Source organism: Talpa europaea, assembly GCF_964194135.1.
Source record: "Talpa europaea genome assembly, chromosome: 3".
In the NCBI taxonomy this organism is placed as follows: domain Eukaryota; kingdom Metazoa; phylum Chordata; class Mammalia; order Eulipotyphla; family Talpidae; genus Talpa; species Talpa europaea.
In genome coordinates, this window is record NC_140069.1 from 71,598,113 (window position 1) to 71,622,883 (window position 24,771).

General features: G+C 38.4%; 1 pseudogene across 1 annotated transcript; it reads left to right on the plus strand.

The window, feature by feature from the left end:
* The first annotated feature begins 4,811 nt into the window (after window positions 1-4,811).
* LOC311168854 (small ribosomal subunit protein uS5-like) lies at window positions 4,812-5,863 on the plus strand (annotated as a pseudogene). The gene has a single exon. The product of its transcript is annotated as a small ribosomal subunit protein uS5-like (transcript).
* Window positions 5,864-24,771: the final 18,908 nt, after the last annotated feature.

Below are 24,771 nucleotides of genomic sequence, written 5' to 3' on the forward strand. Positions count from 1 at the left end.
CAAAGCATTGCTCTGACAGAAAGAAACCATTCTTAAAATATTACACACTGTTTGCTTTCAATTTTTTACATTTTCTTTTTTTGTTTTTTTTTAAAGATTTATTTGTTTTTATACAAGAATTGAGGTACAGGCCAGAGATGCAGGGGGCAAAATGACCCACCAGAGAGAGAGCGGGAAATGGAATAGGCAGATGGACTGAAATACACTGATGAGGGGAGCAGTGGGTGAGACAGGAGAGGTCTGTCTTGCCATGTGGGTTTCTCCCTGACCAGCTGGGAATCAAACTTGTGCTCCAGTGGCTGTGGATTTCTTCATAGGTTGCATCTTAACCCCTGCACCACCAGGGAGCCCCCAATTTTTGACATTTTCAACAAGACAAAACCATAGCAAAGGAAGTGCAAGTGACTATTTTTTTTTCATATTTTTTAGATTTATTTATGCATAAAAGAATTGGGGTACAGGCGAGAGGTGGGGGGGGTGGGAGGATTCCCAAGAGACAGAGTGGGGAACAGTACAGGTAGATTGACTGAAATACACTGCTGAGGGGAGCAGCAGGTGAGTCAGAAGAGGTCTGCTGCACCACATGGGTAGCTCCCTGTCCGGGGATTGAACTCATGCTGCAGTGGCTGTGGATAGCTTCATTGGTTGCACCACCAGGGAGGCCTGCAAATGACTTTGTAAAGGTATAATGCAAGGAAGTATTTTTCAAGGACATATTTTTTTAATTTTGACTATGGCAATGGTTACACATGTTAAAAATGTTTAAACTTATACAGCAAAAAAGTAATTTTACTGTATATTAGTTCACTAGGGATACCATAAAAAAACACCACAGAATGAGTGGCATAAACAACAGAAATGTCTTTTCTCACAATTCTGGTGGCTGAAAAATCAATGATTGGTTTCTCCTAAGACCTCTCTTTGGTTTGCAGTTGTCTCCCTTCCTGTCATGTCCTCACATGGATTCTCTCTGTGTACCAGCATCCCTGCTGCCTCTGTCTCTCACAAGGATTTCAGACATATTAGATGTGAATCCACCCCTATGACATCGTTTAATCTTAATTACCACCTTAAAGATCCTATCTCCAAACAAAGTCATTGAGTGTTAGGGTTTCAATATATGAAATAACAAAGGCACAATTTAGTCCACAACACACTCTATGAGAGTAACAATGATAAATTTTTTGAAAGGAGATAAAATTAATTAGTGTATTCTATTTAATTTAATGCAACATATCTGAAATATTATCTTCTTTCTGTAGAATAAACCAGATTCATTTTGTCTGAAGACATCAAGACTGACACAGTTTAATGTAGCAGTCACTAGTTATGTGTAGATACGTTTGAAGTGTAAAGGACATTGGCCTCGCCAGTGGCACAGTGAGTTGAGCACAGCACTGTGAAGCTGTCCAAAGCCTCTGCAGTGTGGGTTCATTTCCCGGCTGGCCATGGAGATTCCCACATGGTGCGGCAGATCTCTCCTGTAGCGCCTGCTGCTTCCCTCAGCAGTGCTTTCAGTCTGTCTGCCTGTTCTGCTCCCCACTCCATCTCTGGTGAATCCTCTTACCCTCCCCAGCATCTGGCCTGTACCCAGCTATTGTATAAATAAAAAATAAATATTAAAAAAAGTTTAAAAAAATGACACAATAGATTTTGAATACTTACATGAAGAAAAATAAGGGCGATATGTTATTTTCTTTAAATATGTTTAACTTATATGAGTCACAGGCTGAATAACTATGGTGCATTCTATGACCAAAGAGGTCAGGCATATTCTGTTTGTTGTTATCTTTACTAAATAAAGGAAGTACAACAACTCTACACTATTCACCCCTTCAGAATCATCTGTTCTGTCCTTGCCTCTTGTCTAGTGTACAAGAGGCAAAACAAACCACTGGCCAAGGGCCTAAGGCACTAATGAGCACCAGTCATCCACAGACCCACGAGGAAGAAATGCCATTCAAGATGGTGAGTGAAGCCATACCCAATAGAGAACCCCAAAAACTCCACAGAAAAACTAAATCAACTCATCAATCAGTTCAGTAAAGTGGCAGGATACAAAATCAACACGCAAAAGTCAGTAGCCTTCCTATACTCCAATAATAAATCTGAAGAAGAAGGAATCAAAAAAACCATCCCTTTTATTATTGAAACAAAAAAAATCAAATATTTGGGAATAAATCTAACAAAAGAGGTAAAGGACCTATACAAAGAAAACCATAAAACACTGTTAAAAGAAATAGAAGAAGACACAAAGAAATGGAGAGACATCCCCTGCTCATGGATTGGGAGAATAAACATTATGAAAATGGCCATCCTACCAAAAGCAATATACAGATTCAATGCTATTCCAATCAAAATTTCAATGTCATTCTTCAAAGAAATAGAACAATTATTGATGAAATTCATATGGAACCACCAAAAACCCCGAATAGCCAAAGCTCTCCTGAAAAAAAAAAAGAAGGGAATGGAGGCATCACACTCCCAGATTTCAGGCTATACTACAAAGCCATAATCATCAAAACTGCATGGTATTGGAACAAGAACAGACATACAGACCAATGGAATCGAATAGAAAATCCAGAAATAAACCCACAGATTTATGGTCAACTAATCTTTGACAAAGGAGCAAAGACTATGCATTGGAGCAAAGAAAGTTTGTTCAATAAATGGTGCTGGGAAAACTGGGTCGCTACATGCAAAAGAATGAAGCTTGACCACTACCTCACACCATACACAAAAATCAACTCAAAATGGATTAAAGAACTAGACATAAGACCTGAAACCATAAAATATATAGAAGGAAATATAGGCAAAACACTACGTGATTTGCACATCAAAGACATCTTTATAGACACATCACCCAAAGCAGTGATAGTGAAGGCAAAGATAAACAGCTGGGACTACATCAAATTAAAGAGCTTCTGCACAGCAAAAGAGACAATAACAAAAACAAAGAGAAACCCCACCAACTGGGAGAACATTTTTGCACCCAACACTAATGATAAAGGACTGATCACAAAAATCTGCAAAGAGCTGATGAGACTCAACAACAACAAAGAAAATAATCCAGTCAAAAAATGGGCAGAAGAGCTAAAAAGAAACTTCTCTGAAGAGGAAATGCAAATGGCCAACAGGCATATGAAAAAATGTTCACCATCACTTGTAATCAGGGAAATGCAAATCAAAACTACCATGAGATACCATCTTACACCAGTGAGGATGGCACATATTAAAAAAACTAGCAACAACAAATGTTGGCGAGGGTGTGGACAAAAAGGAACTCTCCTGCACTGCTGGTGGGAGTGCAAACTGGTCCAGCCACTATGGAGAGCTGTGTGGAGATTTCTGGACCTACTAAACATAGAGCTTCCATATGATCCAGCAATTCCACTCCTAGGTATTTACCCAAAGGACACAGAAACATCAATTCCAAAGAGCACCTGCACCCCTATGTTTATAGCAGCACTGTCTACAATAGCTAAGCTTTGGAAACAGCCCAAATGCCCAAAAATAGATGACTGGATCAAGAATATGTGGTACATATATACCATGGAATATTACTCAGCATTCAAAAAAGATAAACACATGCAATTTGCAGCAACATGGATGGCACTGGAAGGGATCATGCTCAGCAAAATAAGCCAGAAAGTAAAAGAAAAATACCGGATGGTCTCACTCATAGCAGGAATCTAGAAAACTTAAATAAGGGACCAGGAAAATGAATAACTATAAGAAAGTGAAAATCAAAATCAATAAAAAACTATGAACCAGAGATACTTTTTAGGGGGTGGGGGGCAGGAGTGGAGGGATTGGGCTCAGAATGGGGGGGTTGCAATTGTATGGGGAATATAAAAATAAAATGTATTATTTAAAAAAAAAAGAAAAAAGAAAACCCACCAATGGCAAAATAACCTGAAAGAAAAGAATGGGGAAATGGAAAAACATAACAAATGGCCATATGTGTCATCAGGGGAAGAAAACAAATTTCCAGAACCCAATAACAAAAACATAGAAGATCTGTTTTGTTCTGTTGGATACAGAATCAGACCCATTATGATAAAAAGAAAACAAAGAAACACATAAAGTGGAGCACATATCTACAAAAAAATTCAGAAAAACAAATGTCTTGAGAAATAAAATCAACAAACATACAATCAAAAATGATACTCTAAATAAGAAAATAATGGAATTGGAGGATATAACAAGAGCAACAGAGAAGTTGAAAAAACTATAGAAAGCAATGGTATTTAAATAAAACAAAAAGAAGAGTAACTAATGAGGTCTGAACATGAAGAACATGAAGGTCTGAATACACAATGAAGCAAGGAAAAAGGAGCAAAATAAAAAAAGAAAAAGAAGGAACACTTAGAATTATCTAACTCTGCAAGGAAAGGCAATAAAAGAATAAAGGGAATCCCATGAGGGGAAATGAAAGAGAAAGAGAGAACTTATTTAAAGAAAACAGAGGAAAGTTTCCTGAATATGAAGTACATGAAGCTAAAAGAACACGAGGCATATTAAAAAATGAGAACTAGACCAAGATGTATTGTAGTGAAACTTCCAAGAGTTTATGATAAAGAAAATATTGATGTGGTGAAGGGAAAATGCAGATAACCAATAAAAGGACCAATCTGATTAACATAAAACTTCTCTGAAAACAATATTGGCAAGGAGAAAATAGAATGATATGCTCAAAAAACTAAAGATAAAAACTGATATTAAAGAGTTTCCACTCAGTGACTACACCAAATGGAGGATGGGCCATTTGGGAGGCCCTGGAGGCCTAGGAAGACCTGAAATGGGAAGCCATGGCAGTTTCCATGGAAGCAGCAGTGGTAGGCCCTGTGGCCAGGGTCGCAGCCATGGGAGTTCATGGAGGCAAGGCTGAGGACAAGGAATGGATACCTGTCACCATGCTGGGCCATCTAGTCAAGGGCATGAAGATCAAGTTGAACAAGATCCACCTCGTCTTGCCCATTAAGGAATCTGAGATCATTTATTTATCCCTTGCACTGCCCTGCAAGGACAAAGATTTGAAGATTATGCCCTTAAAAAAGCAGACCCATGCTGGCCAGCAGACTAGGTTCAAGGCATTTGTGGCCATCCAGGATTACAACAAACATGTTGGTCTGGGTGTTAAATGCTCCAAGGAGTTAGCCACTGCCATCTGAGGGGCCGTCACCCTGACCAAGCTTTCCAATGTCCCATGGAACAAAGCCACTGGGGGATAAAGATCAGCAATCCCAAAAACATTCCTTTTAAGGTGACTGGTTGCTCTGGCTCTGTGCTGGCGTGCCTTATCTCAGCTCCCCGGTGCAGCGACATTGTCTCAGCCCCTGTGCCCAAAAAGCTGCTGCAAATGGCTGGTATCAATGACTGTTACACCTCAGCCAAGGATTGCCCTTCCACCCTGGGCAATTTTGCCAAGGCCACCTCTGTTGCCATCTTTGAGACCTAGAGTTCTCTTACACCTGACCTCTGAAAAGAGACTGTGTTCATTGAATCTCCCTATCAGGAATTCACTGACCACCTGCTGAAGACATACACACAATTCTCCATGCAGAGAACCCAGGCTCCAGTCATAGCCACCATATAATTTTTATACTAGAAAATAAAATGAATTATGCCTGTTCAAAAGAAAAAAAAAAAAGAAAAAAACCTGAAATATCCTGCAAGGCTCTCGTCCATATTTGAGGGAGATATAAAAGCTTTCTATGACATATTGAAACTGAGAAAGTTTGCAAGAAATATTAAAAGAAGCTCTAGTATCTAAGCAAGAGTGAGAAACACTCACATTGAACAAAACAAGGAATAGCTAGAAACACAAAATTAAGAACAAAATGATAGGAACAGACTTTCATTCATCTATAATCACTCTAAATATAAATGGACTAATCTCACCAATTAAAAGACACAGAGGGGCCTCCCTCATGGTGCAAAGGGTTAAGCATAGCACTGTGAAGCTATCCACAGCTTCTGCAGCATGAGTTCAATCCCCGGCCATGGAGCTGACCCACATGGTGCAGCAGACCTCTCCTGTCTCTCCAGCTGCTCCCCTCAGCAGTGTATTTCAGTCAGTCTGCCTGTTCTCTTTCCCAATCTGTCTCTGGTGAATCCTTTCAACCCCTACACCTCTGGTCTGGGGTATATCACAGTTTGTGTGTCCTCACTGGTGTACTAATAATTGCAACACACTACTCATGCTCAAAGTGCAACAAATAGCAGTCTATCAACAAGGGGGAAATTTGAAAAGAGGAAAGAGTTTCTAAAGCCACAATGGCCAGATGTTATGCTATATAGAGAGCTCACAGTGTCCAGTAGTCCAAACTAAAACTGCTCATGCAAGATGGTGTTGTCCCTCTGGTGACATCCTGGAGCTGATGGCACACTGGTAAGTGGTGGGCCAGGATACAGCTCACAGTGGCAGCTGGTGGTGATCTTATGTAGGCCTGCTGAAGTGGCACCGTAGAGTCAACAACACCTATACCAAGACCAGGCTAGACAGCACCAGATGTAAGAGCTCCAGAAGGCAGTGCCAGATGTGTTGGAGGCAGGAGTGATGGTGAGTAAGTGCTGCCAGAGGATCAAAAGCAGTAGACAGTTCTAAAGATGGTTGTCTATCTCTTTCAAAGAGGGACAGGCACAGGTCAGCAGTTCTGGTTAGCACTGGTCAGGCCAGCAGGTGGCAATGTGGGGCATCAGGCACCAGTGGTACAGCTAGCTCATTTAGAAATGCCAGATACAGGCCAGCAGTAGAGAGCTCTCTAGAGATACTGCCAGAGGATTGAGTGCCAATGTACTGCTCTTTCAGAAGCAATGGGCACAAGCCAGCATCACCTATCAGCAGGGAATATGGAAGCAAAGCTGGAGGCAGGAGCAGTGGTCAGACAGTCAGGGGGCAGTGGTTAGGCAGCCGTTTGAAGTTGAGATCTGATGTGGATGGCCTGTCAGGAAAATATCTAGGGTAAGTCAGAGTTGGAGGTCTGATATGAAGGTCCAATGAGTTTCAGAGGTCTTAGTCCCTGAAGCCAAGGTCTTGAGGTCTTGATGGGTCTTGGAGGTCTGTATTCAAAGGTCTTTCGAGGAAAGAGTTGAGTCTCCCTGAAGCTGACTAAAATTCTGGCTTATATCCCTTTCAAGGTGCCTTCCTTTCCAACCTGATTGGCTCATTTTCAAAAGCTGGCATTTCCAAGACTTGATTAGGCCCAATGCAAACTCAAACCTGATTGGTGCATTCACAAAATTGGCATAGAATTCAAAATGCAAATCCAGCCGGCTCACCAAAACCTGTCCTGTGCCAGATTTAGCGATCTCATGCTGAAGGTGTAACAGTGTTGGGGACACTTGGAAATACCCCTGACCCACAGGCTGTGGGAGGTTTCTCTTACATTTCCACAGGGTAAAAAGACAAGTGAGTGTTCCTCTGGCTCAGAGCTAACTGCAGTGGAAGAATGGCCCACACTCTGGAGGAAGGTAGGGGGGTCTTGGAATGAGGGAGACATCATGACATTCTTGAAATTGTAGCACCTGAATTGGGTGTACACTTCCTGAGAATGGCAGAAGAAAACATATTCTCACATAGGGAAGAAAGAGATAGAAGTGAACTCCCAACTTTATTCTGAAAATTAAAGATTTCTGCTCATTTGAAAAGAAAATAGGAGAAATTAAGCACTTAAGAAAAATATCAACATAATTGATTTTAAAAACCATAATTCTAAGAAGCCAGTGTATAACATCCACTTTTCAGTAATTTTTTATTAAAGTAACATTATATGATATCATTACATAAGTTTTAGGTGTGCATCAATACATCATCTGTATATGCTACATTAAGTTCATCACTAAAAGTTCAACCTAATTCACCACACAGTTGATCCCTTTACTGGATTTACCTACTCACACTCTCCCTTACCTTCTGGTTACTATTAAATTGGTATTAGAATCTGAAAATTTGGGTTTTGTTTTATTGAGTTCATTTATTTGTCTGGTTTCTCTATAGACCATGTATGGGTAAAATTGTACATTGCCCATCTCATTCTGAATTATTTCACTAAGCATAATAACGTCTAGGTCCATCAATATTATTGCAAATGGCAAGCTTTCATTTTCTTTTACAGCTGAGTATTATTTCATTGTGTATATAAGCCACATCTTTTTCCACTCATCTGCTGGTGGGACTTAGGTTGTTTCCAACTCGAGGATTATGATTATTGCTTTGAGGAAGATGGGGATGCACATACCTCATTGAATTAGTCAAAAACTGCTTGCAGATTAATTTTTCTTCATGAGAATCAAATCCTTAGTTTCCCACCTCTTTTTTTAAATATGTGAGGGAAGGGGTGTTATTTGGAAAAGAAATAACTCAAGGCCCAAAGGAGATGAGGATGGGAGTCAGGTACATGAGGGTCTGAAATTTCGTAGGAAAAGAAGGCTTTGCTGTTCCATAAAGGGGGATGGGGAAGTTGACAAGCCCTGGGAAGGGTGATTCTAGACTACAGAGGGAAGGAAGATGGTTTCTACCCACCTACCCCCCAGTCTCTGTACACAGGAAATGCACTTCCCCCCCCCCAAGCCACCATTTTGATGGCATCAAAAACAAGGCTAATGTAGGTGAGGGAGAGAGCCAAGCTGTGGCAACATGGGGACTGAACACCTTGGAATTTATCTGAGCCACATTTTTCCGAAAAGTAGAGGCAGGTAAGAACCTCCCTTCCACCATTGCCACCTCTCTCCTCCACATACACACAACCACTGCCATTTTGTATTCCAATAAAAAAGGGCCGCTTGTTCCTCATATTCTGAGGTAACAAATATATCTACCTTCCCCGGTATCATGACTCCACGTTTCTCTGTCTTTGTGAAACCCCAGGTGCCCTTCCTTTTCTTTGAGATGTCCTTATGAATGGACATTCTCCCATAAAAGCATTTCCTTATGTGACTGGTATACAATTTGTATTTCAAGGGACTTGAATGAAGTTTCAATTGAGTCTAGTAAATCAATGTGGGGAGGAGATAAGTGAGGCAGGCAGCCCACCACTTGTCTCTGTAGTCCTCAGATTCTGGAGCTGGTGAGGTAAGTATTCTAAGACTGTAGTATGGGCTAGAATTTAGGCCACACTTTTCCATGTTAGCATCCAAGAGTCAACTATTTCAGTTGTCTATCAAGAATATGAAACAAATTGATCCCTCCGTTTAGAGAGCAATACCTATTGCAGGATTTGGAAAATCACCTTAAAGTACTCCATCCAAAACTATTGTAAAACCTATTATTACACTTGATCTTAGTCAAAAGGCCGAGAAGTGATAAAACCTGCTATTATTTAACAGAAACAATCTAAGGTTTATTCTTCACATCCATTTTTTTCAGGATCTCTACCCATTCATGAGGTAGGTTACCAAAAACCAGTGCGGGGGCCTCCCTGGTGGCACAATGGATTAAGACGCAACCTATGAAGCAGACCTCTCCTGTCTCTCCTGCTGCTCCTCTCAGCAGTGCATTTCAGTCAATCTGCCTATTCTGTTTTCCACTCAGTGGTGAATCCTCTCACCCCCACACCTCTGACATGTACCCCAGTTCTTGTATGCATAAATAAATAAATCTTAAAAAAAAAAATAAAAACCAACAGGGCCTCCCCTGGTGGTGCAGTGGTTGAGTGCTGGGCTGCGAGCCTCTGCAGCGCTGGTTCATTCCCTGGCCGCCAGCGAGGGTCCCACAAAAAAAAAAAAAAAAAAAGCAAAACAAAAACAAACAAACAGTGCCCATACTCAGCTCTTTCAAGAAATTATTTCTCAGGAAAACATTATTATCCCTGCCATCCACTGAAGGATTCTGTGAGATTAATATTTCAAGAATTTATCTTGAATCTCCAAGAGTGCAGCAAAAGAGCACTTATTATTTCTTCAGATCTGTTAAGTAGCAAGTGTTTGGACATCTTTTTAGCATGCACTTATTGTTTACTAGGTGTTTTGCTGATTTGGTTTGATTTCTCCCCCTTGTTTTCCCTTATTTAATCCTTACCTATTCCTCACCTAAATTACCTTGTTGTAATTTTTCTAAATATCATTTAGAGTATTATTGCATTTTTTTGTATTATTATAAATATTTCTAAATTCTTTCTGAAAAATAGTAGGTTAACAGCAAGTACTCAGACTGACCTGGAGCTGTGTTCTTCAACAAATGGAAAGAACCTGAATATCAAAAATCATTCCATGCCTGTCAGAGCTGATGCCTCCTGACCATATCAGTGCCCTTGGTGTTCTGAGCTTTCTCACCTAATGCTCAGAATAACCATCTTATTTTCTCCGTATTTTCAAACAGTTCCCATACTCTCCAAGTCTTTGCTTGTTTCAGCCACTGTAGCAATTGTCATTTTCAATTTCAATTTTAATATTTTCTGATTTCCCCCTCAACCTGACTTCTGAGCTTCAGTCCATTTGAACTATTTAAACTACCCCTCCTGAGAATGGCTTATCACAGTGGTTTTCAAATTTCAGTCAACTGCACCCTCATATCTATACCATTATTTTGTTTAAGATCTTTAAAATTTTACCTTGTCTTCTCCGCTAGATCTCAAATGCACAGGATTAAGTTAATCACAATCTCTGACTCCTGACAAATTCTCATCATCATTCTCAAGATTTACTTTTCCTTATTTTGTTTGTTATGCTATTACCTTGGATAATTTAATAAATATTTGTACCAAAGTAAAAGTCAAAATGTTGATGATAATCAAAATCCAGCATAATGATATTCATCTATCACCTATTCCCCTGCCAACTGGCATCTCAAAATCACTTTGAAACATATGTCCATCATTCTGTTTCTTCCTTTTATATCACTTGTCATAAATAAAAGGAATCTTTGAAAATAAATAAAAACAAATTGATGGTCAAAATTATCACTTGATAGTTTAACCTGCAGAAGGCATTTTAGCCTCAGGTTGCAGATTCTTTGATTAAAAGGGAAAGCTTGCAAGTATTAGTATCACAGTTAACTTAGAAGAAAAAATGAGGTGGTCTGATTGAAAGAATATTGAAAAGGAAGAGAATTCCTCACTCTGTGATTTACTGTATTTAATTTGTGCTCAATTCTTAAAATCATCTGTGTTCCCTCCCACACGTTTGCTATAATTTGGTTCTTTGCAGTATTCCCTCAAAAAAAAAATCTCTGTCAATCACAGCCAATTCCTGGGTGAGGCTCTGAGGTTCTGATGCATTGTTGACTCTGTCAACTTGAATATGGTACTATTTGATAAATTCCTTTTATATTTTCTATCAGGAAAGAGTTTATTCCTGGGTTGGACCTAATGAGAACAGCAAAGTCCATTTATATTTTAAATTTTGTTTCAATATTAAAAACTTTTTCCTGTGCTCTAAGGCTCCCAGTTGAATATACTCTTGTCTGTCTGAAATGCTTTTGATATTTCAGTCTTACTTTAAATGTTTTATATCACATTTTTTAAGCTACCTTAAATGTTTTGGAAGTGTGTGTGAAATAAATTATGTTTAAGAAAAAAGAGCTTTCACTGACTGAATGAGTGGAGTAAATGAATGGAGCTAATATCAATACTTTCTTATAACATTATTAAAATATTGTATGTGGTTACACATGTTTCTCCATTTAAACTGCAACCATATCCCTTGGCTCTTGGACCCTGTTAGGTGGTAGGCACTGAACAAACATTTGTAAAGAGTGGATTTGAGTGGAACACCATCTAAAGTAATGGCCAAAAAGTTGGAAATGGCAATCCTACCAGGAACTTGTCAAATTTTGCTTGAAGACTCAAAACTGAAACTCAAGGTTTTATATAAGTTTGAAGAAATAATTGTGTATAGGGAAGAACCCAAATGTTGGTAGTCAGAGAAACATGGGTTCTAGTTCAACTCTACCAATATCAGCTGTTCAATCTCAGTGTTTCACATAATTTTCCTGTTTGAGTGGTTAACCTTTAAAATGGGATTCATAATTCCTTCCACATTTAACTAGGTTTAATAAAGGCAACTTGGGCCCCCCCGGTGTCTCAGCGGTTGAGCTCTGGGCTGCAAAGTTGCCCACAGCCTCTGTAACACTGGTTTGATTCCCAGCCACCGGCGAGGGTCCCACATGGGGCGCAGACCTCTCCTGCCATGCCTGCTGCTCCCCTCAGTAGTGTATTTCCTCAGTCGGGCTGTTCTGTTCCCCACTCTGGCTCTGGTGAATTCTCTCACCCTCCCATGCTTCTGACTGTACCCAGTGCTTGTATAAATAAATAAATAAATCTTAAAAAAATAAATAAAGGCAACTTACAGGCATGTAGCAAGTGCTTAAATATTTCCAATTCCCCTCCCTGACTTTCTCTGAAGGTACAGTTTTCAATGTTGAATTGAACTTCACTTAGATTTCCAACCAATGCATAACACAGCATTAATTTTAGCACAAGTTAGAATCTATACAATGGATTTGAGTGCTGAGTTTTCTTTGTTTTGCTATATGACATTAGGCAAGCGCTGTCTTATGTCAGCTGTCCTTAAATGACACCTTGATCATCTGTCATTCAGACATCACTCTTATGAAACAGAATGTAGGAGCCTTTCTAAAATCATGTTGCATTTCCATGAAATAGACTACTATATATTATTTTTCTTTATAAAAACAGCCTTGGTCTGATGAGTGATTATTCTGCTTCAGTTCTAAACACTATTTTTTTTTTATTTCATACATAATCGAGAAAAAGATTATGTGGACATTGTATGTCCCTCAAAGGATTTTATTGACTCTGAGAATATGTAATAAAAATGAGGCATAACATTTGTGTTCTGTGGGTGGGGCTTTGCATGCTCCAAAGCATCCTTATGAGAAGACTAGAGAATGTTATTCACATGAGGCCAACATCAAATCCTGGGCAAATCAATGGGGGTGCTTGTAAGATATGAATTACATTCATTATCTGGCCCAGACTTAAGATCCTGAGTCTGTCAATGAAGTTGGTCAAATTGGCAAAAATGTCTGTTCTGGTCTCTGTGGACACTGGAGAGTTATAAAATTTCTCTGAGTGGAAAATTCAACTCTAGCAGAAATTACAAGTCTGCAGCCAAGATGGCTAGGCAAACTGAAAACCAACCAGAATATTAAAAAAAAAAAAAAATAAAGACCACAAACCATACAAAGTGTTCAGGTTTGAGGTAGAAAGAAAAATACTTAAAGGTTCCAAAGATTTGATTTATTAAAGATCTGGGTCCTTGCAAATGCATAAAATTGCACAATTACTCATAGAAAATCAGTCCTCATTGCCTTTTGTACCAAGGAGAAGATATATGAAGAAAAAACCCTTTTATACAAGGATCCCATGATCACTATGATTTATTAGGCAATTTCCCCACATGAAATACTGTGTGAACACCAAACTCAGCATGGAACCCTAACCAGGAGAAGAAATTAAGAGGGTCTGGGAAAACGTCTGAATTCAAGGGCATGTTTGTGTACAACTTGGCAGGAATAAGACCAAATAGGGAGATTGGAAATCTAAAAGAAAGAAAAACATTCCCCATGGGCTCCCACCACTAAAGAGGGAAATTTTTTTCCTGAGGAGAGCCATTCATTCCACAGCTCACTCTCCTCTCCTGCAGGACTGTGGACCTGAGCAGAGCTCCCACTCTGCTTCCCAGAAGGCAGGGGTCGATGGATTGTCTCTGGCCTGGTGTTCCTGGCACTTGCTGGAGGTATCTCCCTGCCACCCCAGGGGCCCTTCTCCCTGAGAGGCACTTCCTCAGTATTATCCCAGAAGATTGCATTGTGCACTGAGCTGCACAAATTATTAAGTCTTAGGGATGCAAAGGGTGGGGGTCCCAAAGTCATGACTATCGCCAAAACAAAGTGTATGTTTTAATCTGGAAAAACCTAAAACCACTCCCTTTGTGACCTTGGCCACTACATCTAAAAAGATTCTACTTGGCATGTTCAAAACATGTTAAATTAACTACATTTAAGTAGATGACTAGTGTAGTGCCAGGAAGGGGTGGAGCAGGATCTTTATGATCCAAGCAGACGGGTGAAGGAGGAGTCCTCGAGCCCTGGAGGGCTTTTTCAGGCTTTTATTGTCATTTTACCAGATACATGGCAGGCAAAAGTGGGGGAGGAAGGGGCCTGGGAGGCTGTCAGGCCTCCCAGCACTGTATATCTTCACTCTTTCTGGGCTCGCTGATGTTCTTTCTGCTCGTTTCTTCAGCCACTGCTACTCTTGCTCTCTGGCTTGTTCTCCTCTGGGCGTTCTCTCTTCTGCTGGTTCTGTTCCACTCTCGCTCATTCCCTTCTTCTGATGTTCTGCGGGTGTCATTGTGACTCCCCCTTAAAAGCCCAGTCTCAGCCCAGGTGAACCCACCACGTCTGCCCACACCCTACTCCAGGTGCCCACCATCAGGCATGCATTCAGGACAGCAGGAATCCATCATCAGTCCTAATGGCGGGAGGGCAGAAAAGCCTGACAATCATTTACCCTACAACTAGGAATAAGACCAAATCTATTCTATGCTTTCAGGTCATGTATTTCTATAGGCAGTTCCATAGAATATCACCATGGGGAATATTCATTTCTAGGCACTCACAGAATATTTCAGAGACATGGGGAGAACTTAACATGAGACTATATTTAAAAGTTTAATTAGAAAGTTTATGTATAGATATCAAAATAGGTGTAGATGAATACACATATATTCATATGCATACCACATATATATGTATATATATGTATACATCAGGCAAATCTCATTTTATTGGTTTTGCAGATTTTTTTGTAGTTTTGTAGATACTTTGTTTTCTTACACAAATCAGCCGCCAATAAGACAAATTCCCTGACAGTTCAGATGTTTCTAGCAGTTGTTTTGTAATAAAGTATTGTTAATAAAGGTATAAACAATGTTTCATTGATGTAATTCTATTGCACACTTAATTGACTAAAGTGTATATACACACACACAAACATTATTCTCCACAGAACAGTGTATGAGAGGATTCCCTGGGCAATTTTGGTCTAGAAAGCCCTTTCCCTTTGATTTAAGAAAGCTCAAGGCATATGCAATTTCACAGTTTAAGTGTCACTGTGGCAGTCCTTGTAATCTGTTGACATGACCTCATGAAAAACTGATGTGGGCCTCCATGTGTTGGTATCTTCAGAAAATGAATAGCCTTAACCTCAGATTTCATTCTGAGTTTTAAATTTTTGGCTCCATGTCAATGAGTCCAAGCTCTTTTGGAGTGTGAGGATGGGGAAAAAGGAAAAGAAAAGGTTCCATTTTGGGGGTTATTCCTGTTCTCTCTTTTCTCTAAGATTTTTCTGTGTGCAAATGGTTATTATCAGATTTCTTGGATTCTTTTTTCCTACTCTTTGCCTGCCTGCTTAGCACTCGAACTGTATTAACAGAGTTTATTTAAAGAAAACAAACAGTTGACTCATCAAATCATCTATTTTCAAAGAAACAATGTGAATTTAGATAGATGCAGGTTCTAATCTCAGTTTCACAATTTATCAACAATTTATTTGCACCTCTGTTTTTTGATTTATCAAACAAGGAGAGTGATAACTAACTCAAAATATAAGTGCACAATACAAGGCTTGATGCATGCAAAGCATTTTAAAAAGGTTAAAATCAACATTAATATTAACAGTTGCTTGAGATATTGATTACTAAGTAATTGAGATACTAGTCAAAGTTCAATTTAGACAAGTTATTTTTTTCAAAGATCTGTGCTTGCAGATAGGCCTAGCATAGCATTCAATGTCCTCTGAAAAGTATTTGGAAGACTGAACTGGAAAAACCACTAACAACACTTCCCAGTGTCTCTCAGTTATTATCTTAAACTTCTTAGTAGCATTGTTTATGCATAAAAATTGAGGCAATATTTTTACTTTTATATACTTTCTTAGTGTTCTTACAGTTCTTTGCCTGTCCTAACCATATGCAGCATGATTTTTCATCCTGTTTTATGAATAGACCCAAGGTCATGGTCATGTCCTCACACACTTGGTGTAGCACAGCACTTTCCACAAATGTTGATAATACTGGGTGCAGAGGGGTTCACTTTTTCAAAAGCTTTTCTGTAATTTTGTTGTTGTTCTGGCACATTGTTCTTCACCAATGCCTACCTCTAGTTATCAAATCACTTATTGTCTTAATAAGCAAACCCTTGTCTAACTGTAATGATTTCTTTTTTAAAAAAGATTATTTATTTATGCATACAAGAGCTGGGGTATAGGCCAGAAATGTAGGGTGTGAGAAGATCCACCAGAGACAGAGTGAGAAACAGAACAGGCAGACTGACTGAAATACACTACCGAGGGGAGCAGTGGGTGAGACAGGAGAGGTCTGCTTCTCCATGTGGCTTTCTCTCTGGCCATCCAGGGATTGAATTCATGCTGCAGAGGCTGTGGATTGGTTCATAGGGCAGTGCTTAACCCCTTGGCCACCAGGGAGGCCCAAAACTGTAATAATCTCCGGGGGAAATTCCAGCTAAAGATGTTATTCATGTATATTGGCCAGTAGATGGCCAGATATTTGCAGGTAATAATATTTCTTTTAATTCTTTAAACTAGATCAGAGTGTCTGTTCTAGTGTCAGAAACATGGATAACATCCTTGGCTCAGTCATTGACCTGGTTGTCAGTGTATGAGAGACACTGGTTCAAGAAAGTTATTTTGGGAAAGTCCAAGTGATATAAGGATGGTACCGACACCCTCAAATTATAATGTCTGCTTATCAATTTATTAACTGATAACAACTTACCAGCAGTTATTATAAATGGACTCTCAGGCTATTTTGTTCATCACCAACCTGTATTTTCAGAGCCTCTTGAGGCTTATCTGTCAAAAAGTAAATTCATGGGCCTCCCCTGGTGGCGCAGGCGGTTGACCACTATGCTATGAAGCTGTCCACAGCCTTTGCAGCGCTGGTTCGATCCCGACCAGTGGCGAGGGTCCCACATGGCGCAGCAGACCTCTCCTGCCATGCCCGCTACTCCCCTCAGCAGTGTATTTCATCGGTCTGCCTGTTCTGTTCCCCACTCTGTCTTTGGTAAATCCTCTCACCCTCCTGCGCATATGGCCTGTATCCCAGTTCTTGTATAAATAAATAAATATTTTAAAAAATAAATTCATAATATTCCATGGTTAAATGTGGAAAATAACCTAAAAATAGTGCTGTATATGTGGTTTCAAGTATTGTACTTAAAGAAATAAATTGAATAGTTACTGAGAATAATTTAGTTCACCATCAATTAATTTAGCCTTGGGTATTAGATTTCTTTCTTCCATACTTTTTGAGTGAGACGATGAAGTACAAATGCTACTTGACATTTGTGGGGGGAAAGGAAAGTAAATTTTATGTCAAAAATTTCCTAAGGATATCCTCCAAAAGAAATACTTACAACTTATTTTTTTAAACCAATAAAGCTTTTGTGACTAATTGGTTAATTGGAGGATAGATATGAGAATATTCCATTCATTTTTTTTCTGTTAAATTAAGTGATGGAAATGCATAAAATATAAGAAATTAATGAATTTATAGTCTAATATTAGTGGAATTATGCTGAATGTTTCTCTGTGTGTTTTTAATATCCTGATTCATTGCTAATATCCTTTTCAAAATGGAGAAACTTTTCCCAACCTCAGTTCAAAGGAATGGAATATTTCTATAAAAACAAGAATGGGGGGAATGACCTCTGAATCTATGGCTAGTAGAAACCTTTGAACTCAGCAACCTTGTACATTGCATAACTCAATCTGGGAAAGAACTTCCCTTTGCCACCCTCTGAAGGGAATGCAGCCACTTCCATGAGCCATTAACTTAGCTCTTTTATTTAATTTTTTTAATTTAAAATTTTATATATTTTTTACATCATTGTTCATATTTGCACAATGTATGCATTTTCATCTTGGTTATAGTCCCCATACAATTCCCACCACCCTTGTTTTGATCCTGTTCCCTTCTCCCCCAATAGTGTAGTAGTGTGTATCTGGTTGATAGATGCTTGTTGATTTTGATTTTTACTTTATTATAATTAGTCTTTTTCCTGGTCCCTTATTTATTCATAACTTAGCTCTTTAAAGTAAGCACATAAAAATTCAACAAAGTGGCCTAGTAGAAGAGTGGGCAATGTATTGTCAATATATTTGAAGACAGTGAGCAGGATTGTGAGAGAAAAATGGTCTGAAAAAATTTTGTATAACGCTTCTCATTTTGTAAAACAGAATGAGTTAGAAAAATCAAGTTTTTTTTTAATTTTTGTGGAAAAATTACAGTGATGTTCAAATGAAAAACATTATGGTGAATTATTTTTTTACTTCAGTCTTGTTTTCAAAAAAATAATTGACACATGCCATTTAAAAATGTGAAGATGGGAGGAGAAATGTCAGATGCCTCCAATTAAAATATTTTTATTTTAGTCTCCCAGAGAATACTTAAGTAGTCTGTGGGAGCCTGAGGAATAAATGCAGTTTTTATGCTTTTTCGGAAGGGATGTGCTACATTATCTTCCCAACCTCCGCCTGTGGTCTGGTTTCTGTGCAAATTTTCCAATTTGCTTCAAAGAAGGAGGCTACAAGAGTTCTGTGTGCCAGAAAACATTTGATTAATTGTATTAAACACAACCACACATATAATTGTACATATGCATTAATTACCTACAATTTGACGTCCAATTATTCCTTCTTAGCATGAGGTGTCAATGGATTCTAAATCACTTGAAATTCATGTACATTGTCCCATCTTACATTGACCTCATTTTTTTTTCCTCAACAGATGTCAAGTTGCATTAAACATATGGGCTATTTTGAGTAAAGTCTTCATCATGCTAGAGATTGGACATATATTTACATTAAATACCCACATTTTCATAAGCCAGATAACTCACCAATTATCATTCAATTTAGAATTCATTTGTGCTCTCTTCTTCATTAATATGAGATTGTAAATATTTTATTACAGCTCAGCACAGAATATACTCAGGGAAACTGCTTCCTTTCCAAGAAACTACAAAATGTGACTCAGCTTTCTGGTCAGAAGAGAGATATTTCCAGAAATTAATTTTAATAGCTGCCCATTCAATAAATATTTTGAATATAGCTTGAGGATTATACAACTATTTTGAAAAACATTTTCAAATATACTATTAGTAAGTTCAACATTATGTCCAAAACTTGTTTGAATCTAAAATCTAGTATGCAAGACCAGGCGCTCAGGGAGTGAGTGCTGCATCGCCATTTTAGAACAGGGACATTTCTTCAGTAAAGATTGCTTGAAACCAGCAGAAGGCTCCTGGAGGAACCAGAGGTGAGCTGGGAAGTTTGCCCATGCCAGGCCCCTTCTGGCCTGTAGTCCGAGCCCAGAGGGGAAGCGGGCACTCAAGACCAGGGCAGACTGGACACGCAGAGGAGTGCAAACTCACATCACCTTTTTAGAACAGGGACCTTTCTTCAGTAAAGCCTGATTGAAACAGGCAGATGGCTCCTGCAGGAGCCAGAGGTGAGCTGGGAAGTTCACCCAAGATCCGGGCAAGTACCAGCAACACAGTGTCCCAATGCATATGGCAAATTAGAAAACAGACAGTAGGGAGTAGAAAACCCACACGCAAACCAGCAACTCCTCAGGAAAAAAGCACACCACAAAAAGAAAACCACCCCCCAGATTGCAATGACAATAACTTGGAAGAACTTCTGAGCCTTCCAGAAAGAGAATTTAAAATTGCCATGATAAAAAAACTGACAGAAGTCATAAAGGAAAACAATGATAAGGGAAAAGTAATCAAGAAGATCAGAAGAATGAAATTGAATCCCTAAAGAGGGAAGTAAAAGAAATGCAGGAGATCAAAGAATTAATGGAGGCACTAAAGAACTCTGGGAAAAGCAATGAAAGCAGAATAGATGAAATTGAAGAACGAATAAGTACTCTTGAAGACACAGAAATAAAAAGAACCAAAACAGAAAAGGAAAGAGAAGTACGAAGGAAAAAGACAGAAGAAAGACTTCGGGAACTATCTGACACCATGAGGAAAGGAAATATAAGAGTTATAGGAAACCCAGAAGGAGAGGAGAGAGATGTAAGAACAGAGAAAATATTCAAGGAGATAATTGAAGAGAATTTCCCAAACATGAAGAAGGAGCTGAAAATTGATATACAAGAAGCAAGAAGAACACCAAAATTCCACGATGAAAGGAAAAATACAGCAAGACACATAATAGTAAAGCTCCTAAGAATCCAGGACAAGGAAAAAATAATGAAGCTGACAAGAGGGAAGAAACATATAACATTCAAAGGAAAACCAATCAGACTGACATCAGAGTTCTCTGAAGAAACACTACAGGCAAGGAGAGAGTGGAAGGACATAGTCAACAGACTCCAAGAAAACCGATGCCAACCAAGAATACTCTACCCCGCATAGCTCTCCTTCCTCTATGAAGAAAGAATAAGGACCTTCCCAGACAAACAGAAGCTCTGGAAATTCATTACGACTAAACCCCCACTCCAAAAAACTACAAGGAGTCCTAAAGCCAGAACCTGACAGGGACGAATAACAACAAAAGAAGGATTAAAAAAAAAAAGGTGTTAAAAGAATAAATAAATTCAAAGGAAAGACAAACACAATGGGAAATCCAGACACTAACATATCAATATTAATTCTAAATGTAAATGGACTAAACTCTTCAGTAAAAAGACACAGAGTTGCAGCCTGGATTATGAAACAAAACCCAACCTTTTGCAGTCTCCAGGAAACACATTTAGCTACAAAAGATAAAAATAGACTCAAAGTTAAAGGATGGAAAACAATCCTACAAGCAAATGGACCAAAAAAAAATGCAGGAACAGCTATACTTATATCAGATAAAACAGATTTCAAACTCAAAAAGATAAAAAGAGACCCCAATGGTCACTACATTATGATCAAGGGAACAATACTTCCAGAAGAAATAACACTCATTAACATATATTCACCAAACGAAGGAGCACCAAAATATATCAGACAACTATTGTCATCTCTGAAAACAGACATCAGAGAAAACACATACGTAGCGGGAGACTTCAACACACCACTATCAACAATGGATAGATCAACGAGACAAAAATTAAGTAAAGACACTAAAGCTCTAAATAAGGTCCTAGAGTGCTTGGGCTTAACAGACATCTATAGAACACTAAATCCCCAAAAAATGGAGTACACATTTTTCTAAAGCACACACTTATCATTCTCCAGGATCGATCACATATTGGGACACAAGACAAACATCAACAGATACACTAAGATTGAAATCATATCAACCATCTTTTCTGACCATGAAGGCATCAAACTAGAAAAAAAAAAACATAAAACGAAGGTAAGGAACTCTCCTGCCTCATAGAGATTGAAAACCACACTTCTGGAAGACCACTGGACAAATGAGGAGATCAAAGAAGAAATACAAAAATTCTTTGAATTGAATGACAAGGAGGACACCAATTTCCTAAATGTATGGTATGCAGTAAAAGCAGTAATAAGAGGAAAATACATAGCAATAGAGGCTCACATCAAGAAACAAGAAAGAACTCAAAGAAACAACCTAACCTCAAAGCTCAAAGATCTAGAAGAAGGACAACAAAAAAACCCAAAACTAGTAGAAGAAAAGAAATAATAAAAACCAAAGTAGAAATAAATGAAGTCAAAACTAAAAAAAAAAATCCAAAAGATCACTGAAACCAAGAGCTGGTTCTTTGAAAAAATCAATAAAATAGACAAACCCCTAACCAGGCTCACAAAGGAAAAAAGAGAGAAAGCACAAATAAACAGGACCACAAATGATAGAGGAGAAATCACAAGGGACACAGCAGAAATCAAAAGAATAATCAGTAACTGCTATGAACAGTTATATGGAAACAAGTTCAACAATCTAGAGGACTTGGACAAATTCCTACAACTCTACAATCACCCAAAGCTAGATAAAGAAGAAATAGAACACCTAAACAGACCAATTACAAGCAGCAAAATTGAAATGGTAATCAAAAACCTCCCCCAAAACAAAAGTCCAGGACGTGATGGATTTACAAATGAATTCTACCAAACATTCAGAGACGAATTAGTGCCTATCCTTCACAAACTCTTCCAAAAAATTGAGAAGGAAGGTATAATACCAAACACGTTCTATGAAGCCAACATTACACTAATACCAAAACCGAACAAGGACAACACAAAAAAGGAAAACCACAGGCCAATCTCCCCAATGAACCCTGATGCAAAAATCCTCAAAAAAATTTTAGCTATCAGAATCCAACAATGTATCCATAAGATAATTCACCACGACCTAGTAGGATTCATCCCAGGGACACAAGGATGGTTCAACATCCGAAAATCAATCAGCGTTATCCAACACATCAATAAAAAGAAATATAAAAACCATATGATAATATCAATAGATGCTGAGAAAGCTTTTGACAAAGTGCAACACCCATTCATGATAAAAGCCCTTGAAATTCTTGGGATACAAGGAACATACCTCAACATCATAAAGGCCATATATGACAAGCCAACAGCCAGTATCATTTTCAATCGTGAAAAGCAAAAGCATTTCCATTAAGATCTGGAACACGACAAGGATGTCTACTCTCACCACTGCTTTTCAATATAATACTGGAAGTCCTACCCAGAGCAATAAGACAAGAGAAAGACATCCAAGGAATCCAAATAGGAAAAGAAGAATTCAAACTATCAGTATTTGCAGATGATATGGCAATCTACATAGAGAACCCCAAAAACTCCACAGAAAAACTAATTCAACTCATCAATCAGTTCAGTAAAGTGGCAGGATACAAAATCAACATGCAAAAGTCAGTAGCCTTCCTATACACCAATAATAAATCTGAAGAAGAAGGAATCAAAAAAAAATCCCTTTTATTATCGAAACAAAAAAATCAAATACTTGGGAATAAATCTAACAAAAGAGGTAAAGGGCCTATACAAAGAAAACTATGAAACACTGTTAAAAGAAATAGAAGAAGACACAAAGAAATGGAAATGCATCCCCTGCTCATGGATTGGAAGAATTAACATTATTAAATGGCCATCCTACCAAAAGCCATATACAGATTCAATGCTATTCCAATCAAAATTTCAATGACATTCTTCAAAGAAATAGAACAATTATTGATGAAATTCATATGGAACCACCAAAAACCTGAGTAGCCAAAGCTGTGCTGAAAAAAAAAGAAGGGAATGGAGGCATCACACTCCCAGACATCAACTATACTACAAAGCCATAATCATCCAAACTGCATGGTATTGGAACAAGAACAGAACCATGGACCAATGAAACAGAATAGAAAATTCAGAAATAAATCCACAGATTTTTGGTAAACTAATCTTTGACAATGCAGCAAAGAATATGCATTGGAGCAAAGACAGTTTGTTCAATAAATGGTGCTGTGAAACCTGGATCGCTACATGCAAAAGAATGAAACTTGACTACTACCTCACACCATGCACAAAACCCAACTCAAAACTGATTAAAGAACTAGACATAAGATCTGAAACCATAAAATACATAGAAGAAAATATAGGCAAAACACTACATGACATTCACCTCAAAGACATCTTCACAGACACATCACCCAAAGCTGTGATAGTGAAGGCAAAGATAAACAGCTGTGGCTACATCAAATTAAAGAGCTTCTGCACAGCAAAAGAGACAATAACAAAAACAACGAGAAACCCCACCGACTGGGAGAACAGTTTTGCACACAACACTAATGATAAAGGACTGATCACAAAAATCTACAAAGAGCTGCTGATGAGACTCAACAAAAACAAAGACAATAATCCAGTCAAAAAATGGGCAGAAGAGCTAAAAAGAAACGTCTCTGAAGAGGAAATGCAAATGGCCAACAGGTATATGTAAAAATGTTCAACATCACTTGTAATCAGGGAAATGCAAATCAAAACTACCATGAGATACCATCTTACACCAGTGAGAACGGCATATATTAAAAAAACTAGCAACAACAAATGTTGGTGAGGTTGTGGAGAGAAAGGAACTCTTCTGCACTGCTGGTGGGAGTGCAAACTGGTCCAACCACTATGGAGAGCTGTGTGGAGATTTCTGGACCTACTAAACATAGAGCTTCCCTATGATCCAGCAATTCCACTCCTAGGTATTTATCCAAAGGTCACAGAAACATCAATTCCAAAGAGTATCTGTACCCCTATGTTTATAGCAGCACTGTTTGTAATAGCTAAGCTTTGGAAACAGCCCAAATGCCCAAAAATAGATGAGTGGATCAAGAAGATGGGGTACATATACACCATGGAATATTACTCAGCATTCAAAAAAGATAAACACATGCAATTTGCAGCAACATGGATGGAGCTGGAAGGGATCATGCTCAGCAAAATATGCCAGAAAGAAAAAGAAAAATACTGGATGGTCTCACTCATAGCAGGAATCTAGAAAACTTAAATAAGGGACTAGGAATAAGAATAACTATAAGAAACTAAAAATCAAAGTCAACAAACAACTATGAACCAGAGACTCTCTATGGGGGGTGGGGTGCGTGGAGGGGAGGAATTGGGATAAAAATAAGGGTGTTGTAATTGTATGGGGAATATAAAAATAAAATTTATAATAAAAAAAATAAAATCTAGTATGCAAAGATACCTGGAAAATATTTTGAAACTGTAGTCTTTAATGACTAATTTTAAAGTTATTAATCATTAAAAGTTGGGAAGTTGCTGTAATTAGCTACCACTGCTATAAAAATAATCTTAAAAAATAAATAAAA